Raw genomic sequence first — 7,249 nt, forward strand, 5'->3', positions numbered from 1 at the left:
ATGCCCCTCATAATATTAATCACCCAATAAGGCCCTCTCTCAACCTTCACCGCTCCAAGGAAAACAGCCCGCAGCCTATCCAATCTCTCCTGGTAGTTTAGAGCCTCCAGCCCAGGCAGCATCCTGGTGAATCTCCTCTGCACCCTCTCCAGTGCGATCACATCCTTCCTTCCTTCCTTCCGACCCTGACAAATCCTAACAGTGAACTTGGAAGTGGGGCTGACAGAAGCTGCAAGCCCCAGTCAAGGGGGATGGGATGTCACATAGAAACCATAGCAAAAGGCCCTTTATTCCCTCAAGCACTGTTCTACCTTCAACTAAATTATAAAGTGCTGGAAAAGGCTCAGCAGGTCAGGCAGCATCTTTTTAAAGATCCGTTACAGGTTTTGGGTGTTGCTGGCGAGGCCAGCATGTCTTGCCCATCGCTAGTTGCCCCCTCGAGCAGGTGGCAGCGTGCCGCCTTCCTGAATCGCTGCAGTCCCTGGAGACTTCCAGGGCAATCCGGGAGGGGTTGGCAACCCTACTCCTCATACTCCCATTTAGTTGCTCTCCGTGCAGCTGCATGGTGGTGAGGGTTGTTGAGGGGGCAGCATTTACGTGTAGGTCAACAACCCCCTTTCTGTGTACTGTGGGCCTCCTCCACAGAGAGCCAGAGAGTGGACCAGTTGCTTCAGCACACCGCTGGCCTGCTGTTTTGTGTGGGAGCGTGGCTTTTGTGGTATGCCTGTCAGGCATGTGCACCGTGGGAGTCATCAGTAAAGTGGTCAGTTGTCCAATAGCCACCCTTGGTCTTTGCCAGGGTACAGCTGGTACAGGGCCAAGAAATGTCAGGAAACTGGGTATTGTCCTGTGTGACTCACTGCAAGTCATAGAATCTGCACAATGCAGAAGGAGACCATTTGGCCCATTGAGTCTGCATCAACCTATACCCAGCCTTACCCCGTAACCCCATGTATTTATGCCGCTAATCCCCTAACCTATATACCTTAGGATACTAGGGGGCAATTTAGCATGGCCTATCCACCTAACCTGCACATCTTTGGAGTGTGGGAGGAAACTGGAGAACCCGGTGGAAACCCACGCAGACACGGGGAGAATGTGCAGACTCCACAGTAGCAGTCACCCAAGGCTGGAATTGAACCCGGGTTCCTGGCGCTGTGAGGCAGCAGTGCTACACCAGCCGGATATTGAGGGGATGGAATCTCTTTTGGTTCCAGTCCAGGGCAGAGTTAACATGTGGTGTCTGCAAAATGAAGTGAGTGCAATCAGTGCCCCCTGCACCATAGGTGCTCACTCAGTCTGTTTCTCTCTGTAAGAGTCCAACAGCTTTATCTAAACCGGGATGTTGGGTTTATGTCACACTGTCAGTAACCCCCACAGCTTGCCTCCTGGACTTGCAGAATCTCACTGGCTGTCCTGTCTGGAGACAATACACATCTCTTTAACCTGTGCTTAATGCTCCCTCCACTCACATTGTCTGTATCTTTAAGACCTGGTTGGTTGTAGAGATTTGCATTCTAATCAGTATTCTGTAACTTGATTTTGTGTCTCTGTGCCCTGTTTGAGAGCAGATTTCCACTCCATCTGACGAAGGAGCAGCGCTCCGAAAGCTAATGGCATTTGCTACCAAATAAACCTGTTGGACTTTAACCTGGTGTTGTTAAAACTCTTATTGTCTTTACCCCAGTCCAACGCCGGCATCTCCACATCATGTTTCTCTCTGACCAGAGCGAACGCGATGGCGTTAACTCTCGATCAGCACCAGACACCTGTAGAATTAGAATAACAGCCAGAAGAAACCAACTAGCGATGAACTGTAAGTTCTTTAGATAGAGCTAGTGGGGGATGCTTCCTGCAGCTGAACATGCATTGAAATCGGTGTGCGGTTAAGAGAGGGTGTTTGTCTGCGTGGGTTTCTTCCGGGTGCTCCAGTTTCCTCCCACACTCCAGAGATGTGCGAGTTAGGTTGATTGGCCATGCTAAATTGCCCCTTAACGTCCCAAAATGTGTAGATTAGCGGGGTAAGTACTTGGGCTTACAGAGATATGGCCTGGATAGGATGCTCTGTTGGAGAGTCGGTGCAGGCCCGATGGACCGAACAGCCACCTTCTGCACCATAGGGATTCTGTGATTCTATGCAACATTGAGTGTGATTCACCCTTAAGTGTACATAAGACACCAGTATGGAGCTCTGTGGATACTGTGTCTGTGTGTGTGAGAGAGTGGGGAGTTGGATGGTGTGGGTGTGTAGGGGTGAGTGTGTGTGTGTGTAGGGGCCTGTGTGTGGGTAGATGTGGGTGTATTGGGGTGTGGTTTGTGGGTGCATATGTAGGTGTGTAGGGGTGTGTGTGCATGTGGGGGGGGGTGAGTGTGTGTAGGGCAATGAATGATGTGGCAGGCATGTGTGCATGTAGGGTGTGTGTGTGTAGGGGTGTGTGCAAGTGTATAGGGGTTTGGACGTGTGCAGGGGCATGTATGTGTGCAGGGTCATCTGTGTAGGGATGTGTAGGTGTGTTGGAGCTTTTCTTCAGGGACTAAGCATTAAGCTGGCTTTCTCAGCGAAGTAAGAAGTTTAGCAACACCAGGTTAAAGTCCAACAGGTTTATTTGGTAGCAAAAGCCACACAAGCTTTCGGAGCTCCAAGCCCCTTCTTCAGGTGAGTGGGAATTCTGTTCACAAACAGGGCACATAAAGACACAGACTCAATTTACATGAATAATGGTTGGAATGCGAATACTTACAGCGAATCAAGTCTTTAAGATACAAACAACGTGAGTGGAGAGAGCATCAAGACAGACTAAAAAGATGTGTATTGTCTCCAGACAGAACAGCCAGTGAAACTCTGCAGGTCCAGGCAGGCTGTGGGGATTACAAATAGTGTGACATGAACCCAATATCCCGGTTGAGGCCGTCCTCATGTGTGCGGAACTTGGCTATCAGTTTCTGCTCAGCGACTCTGCGCCGTCGTGTGTCGTGAAGGCCGCCTTGGAGAACGCTTACCCGAATATCAGAGGCCGAATGCCCGTGACCGCTGAAGTGCTCCCCAACAGGAAGAGAACAGTCTTGCATGGTGATTGTCGAGCGGTGTTCATTCATCCGTTGTCGCAGCGTCTGCATGGTTTCCCCAATGTACCATGCCTTGGGACATCCTTTCCTGCAGCGTATCTCAGCGAAGACAAAAACTCGCGGAGACAGTATTCTGGTTAAAAACGTTCCTTTATTTCCCAGGGCTGGTTCAATGCAGCGAGGGAGGCTGATTTCGGTGGCGATCCAAAATCACTTTAAAAGTACATCGCTCTCAGTATTACAATCATACAACTCTCAAATGTCACCTGGCCACCCTGTCTGCTCATCCCAGCAGGCCGTGAGCCAATCATTATTAGCATGGGTTATTTACCATGGCCAATAACATTTACTCTCTGACAGCATGGGATTACATTGGTTAATGAACTTTGAAAGCCTTTCTCATAGTCTCCTAGCAACTCCTTATTAGGAAACTGTATGCTCTATTCATTAACTTGTCAGGGATTGCTCGGACTGTCTGGAGTCCACACTGAAAAGGGCTGCACTCAGTAGCTGCATTGTTCCAAGGAATATGGTTCATTTTACTTGACTACTTAGAGCATTGTGCCATTGTCCAAAGTATATGTTTTTAATACAGAATATTCAGAAATACATGTCTAAATTCTCCAACAGTGGTTATATGTGTCTCTATGCAAACAGGTACCTCTGTAGGATATATTCCAGGCATTTTATGACTTCACTCTAAATTAATCTACTCTGATTCGTTAATCTTTTAGTCCCAGGTTTTTCTGAACCTCCTCATGCAAGGTGCATATGTGCGTGTGTGTGTTCACAGTGTCCCTGGTTTCAACAAACAATTTCAAAATATAATAGGAGTGATGCTGATTTTTTGGTCAGAAATTCATTTAATACTGAGAGTGCTGCTGGAGAGCATTTCAGACATGCGTGCATGCATCTACCCACCCCTCAACCACAACACACACGCACTGCAAACAGCCCCGCACTTACCTCTCTCAGTCCTCAAGGCCTCAGCCTTTCTCAGCCTCTGGTCCCTCTCTCACCCCCCCTCAGCCCCTCCGTCTCTCCCACTCCTCTCTCTCCCCTCCTCTCTCTCACGCCCCTCTCTCGCCCCCCCCCACTCCTCTCTCTCCCTCTCTCTCCCCCCTCCTCTTTCTCCCCCTCCTCTCTCTCCCCCCTCCTCTCTCTCCCCCTCTTCTCTCTCCCCCTCTTCTCTCTCCCCTCCTCTCTCTCCCCCTCCTCTCTCTCCCCCTCCTCTCTCTCCCCCTCATCTCTCCCCCTCATCTCTCCCCCTCCTCTCTTCCCCTCCTCTCTCTCCCCCTCCCACACTCTCCCACTTCCCTCTCTCTCCCCACTCTCTCCCACCTCCCACTCTCTTCTTCCTTCTTTCTCTTCCCCCTTTCCTCTCTCGCCCTTCCCTTCCCCTTCCCTAAACTTCCCCCCACCTTTTGTCACTGATGGACCTAGATAGTCAATACAGACTGGGCTCACTGTTGCTGCTCAGAGTAAAGTGGGGAGTTGCCCCCCGATAGGCCGAGAAAGAGGACTGACAATCACAGCACAATGAGATTGCACCTCAGTCACTCCATTTGGTTTAACCGTTTCAGAGTTTTTTTTGCAAGAATACACTTTATTCATAAAACATCTGAAAGCAACATTACAAAACATTTAAAAATGACCATCATCGTGCAATAATACTCAAGCTTTCTACAGAATCTTCAACCTTGACAGAGATTTTAAAAGGAAATGTATTTATTTCTCAGAGTTACAAAGCCAATGTGCAGAGTAGGCAGGGCAAGCCCTTAATCCTGCTTGCTCCACCTGGCAGGGGTGAAACCATGATCCAGCAGGTAGTTCGCCCAGGACGAGGCTAGCCCATTGCACTTTGGGTGTGCTGATGCCTGCGATGTCTCCAAATGTGGGATACTCGACTGCAAAATTTGTGGTAGTGGGGGACTGCGTTCGCGAAGCCCATGTCTGCGGTTTCTGCGTCGTCAGTAGAAAGAAGTCTTTAGTAGTCAGTTAGCTCGGTTGGCTGGATGGCTGGTTTGTGATGCAGTGCAATGCCAACAGCACAGGTTCAATTCCTGCACTGGCTGAGGTTATTCATGAATGCCTTGCCTTCTCAACCTTGCCTTGCCTTAAAAGAGGCCACGAACCAATTCAAATTGAAACCAATTCACGGTCTCCACAAAAGGAACAGGCATTGCACCTGATCCCGGGCTTGATCCTACATTTGATCTTCACCAAAACAGAGGTGCCTGTGTAGAAATTACATTTTACAATACAGTGTGGCCAAGTGGCCAACAGCCTGAGCAAGTAGGCCCGACACTGAATTGAACAATCCTAACTTAAACAGCATTCAACAGCCTCTGCAGCCAGGCCTGATGGGCCAAGGTTAGAGGTGAGCAAGGGCTAGCCTGGACTTGTCCTGGAGGCTGGAACCAGAGGTGCTCAGCCCTGACCAAATAAGGACAGTATTTGTGTATTCCCCAGTTTTGGTCAGTCTCTCTGGCACCTCGGATTCCCGCCATTATCCCATATGGAAAGGAGTTACAAGCACCCCATGCACCTATGGATGGGACACTGAGGGGGCCCTGCCGTGCTCCATATATGGAACTGCTAACTCCATTGGGACCCCTGCCTGGTGACCTCATTGGCTGAAAGTCAAAGAATCTTCCAGAAGGGTGCGAAGAAATAGCTAGGGTGTCGAGAAAGATCAACTTAGTGCGAGATAGGTCCATTCAAAATTCTGACAGCAGCAGGAAAGAAGCTGTTCTTGAGTCGGTTGGTGGGTGACCTCAGACTTTTGTATCTTTTTTCCGCAATTGGATTATAGTGTTCAATTCTAGTCGCCACACTACCAAAAGGATATGGAGGCTTTGGAGAGGGTACAGAAAAGATTTACCAGGATGTTGCCTGGTATGGAGGGCATTAGCAATGAGGAGAGGTTGGAGAAACTTGGTTTGTTCTCACTGGAACGACGGAGGTCGAAGGGCGATCTGATAGAAGTCTACAAGATTATGAGGGGCATAGACAGAGTGGATAGTCAGAAGCATTTTCCCAGGGTGGAAGAGTCAATTACTAGGGGGCACAGGTTTAAGGTGCGAGGGCCAAGGAGATGTATGAGACAAGTTTTTTATGACGTGGAGATGCCGACGTCGGACTGGGGTAAACACAGTAAGAGTTTTAACAACAGGTTAAAGTCCAACAGATTTATTTGGTAGCAAACGCCATTAGCTTTTGGAGCGCTGCTCCTTCGTCAGATGGAATGGATATCTGCTCTCAAACAGGGCATACAGAGACACAAAATCAAGTTACAGAATACTGATTAGAATGCGAATCTCTACAACCAACCAGGTGTTAAAGATACAGACAATGTGAGTGGAGGGAGCATTAAGCACAGGTTGAAGAGATGTGTATTGTCTCCAGACAGGACAGCCAGTGAGATTCTGCAAGTCCAGGAGGCAAGCTGTGGGGGTTACTGACAGTGTGACATAAACCCAGCATCCCGGTTTAGGCCGTCCTCATGTGTGCGGAACTTGGCTATCAGTCTCTGCTCAGCGACTCTGCGCTGTCGTGTGTCGTGAAGGCCGCCTTGGAGAACGCTTACCCGAAGATCAGAGGCTGAATGCCCGTGACCGCTGAAGTGTTCCCCCACAGGAAGAGAACAGTCTTGCCTGGTGATTGTCGAGCGGTGTTCATTCATCCGTTGTCGTAGCGTCTGCATGGTTTCCCCAATGTACCATGCCTCGGGACATCCTTTCCTGCAGCGTATCAGGTAGACAACGTTGGCCAAGTTGCAAGAGTAGGTATCGTGTACCTGGTGGATGGTGTTCTCACGTGAGATGATGGCATCCGTGTCGATGATCTGGCATGTCTTGCAGAGGTTGCTGTGGCAGGGTTGTGTGGTGTCGTGGTCACTGTTCTCCTGAAGGCTGGGTAGTTTGCTGCGGACAATGGTCTGTTTGAGGTTGTGCGGTTGTTTGAAGGCAAGAAGTGGGGGTGTGGGGATGGCCTTGGCGAGATGTTCGTCTTCATCAATGACATGTTGAAGACTCCGGAGGAGATGTCGTAGCTTCTCCGCTCCGGGGAAGTACTGGACGACGAAGGGTACTCTGTCCACCATGTCCCGTGTTTGTCTTCTGAGGAGGTCGGTGCGGTTTTTCGCTGTGGCGCATCGGAACTGTCGATCGATGAGTCGAGC

General features: G+C 49.7%; 1 non-coding gene across 1 annotated transcript; it reads left to right on the plus strand.

Annotated features, from left to right (window-relative positions):
* The first annotated feature begins 4,854 nt into the window (after positions 1-4,854).
* LOC144509540 (U1 spliceosomal RNA) lies at positions 4,855-5,018 on the plus strand. Its single transcript, XR_013500470.1, has one exon. It is a non-coding gene; the product is annotated as a U1 spliceosomal RNA (small nuclear RNA).
* The last annotated feature ends 2,231 nt before the right edge of the window (positions 5,019-7,249 follow it).

The sequence above is a fragment of the Mustelus asterias genome, chromosome 21 (assembly GCF_964213995.1).
Source record: "Mustelus asterias chromosome 21, sMusAst1.hap1.1, whole genome shotgun sequence".
Taxonomy (NCBI): domain Eukaryota; kingdom Metazoa; phylum Chordata; class Chondrichthyes; order Carcharhiniformes; family Triakidae; genus Mustelus; species Mustelus asterias.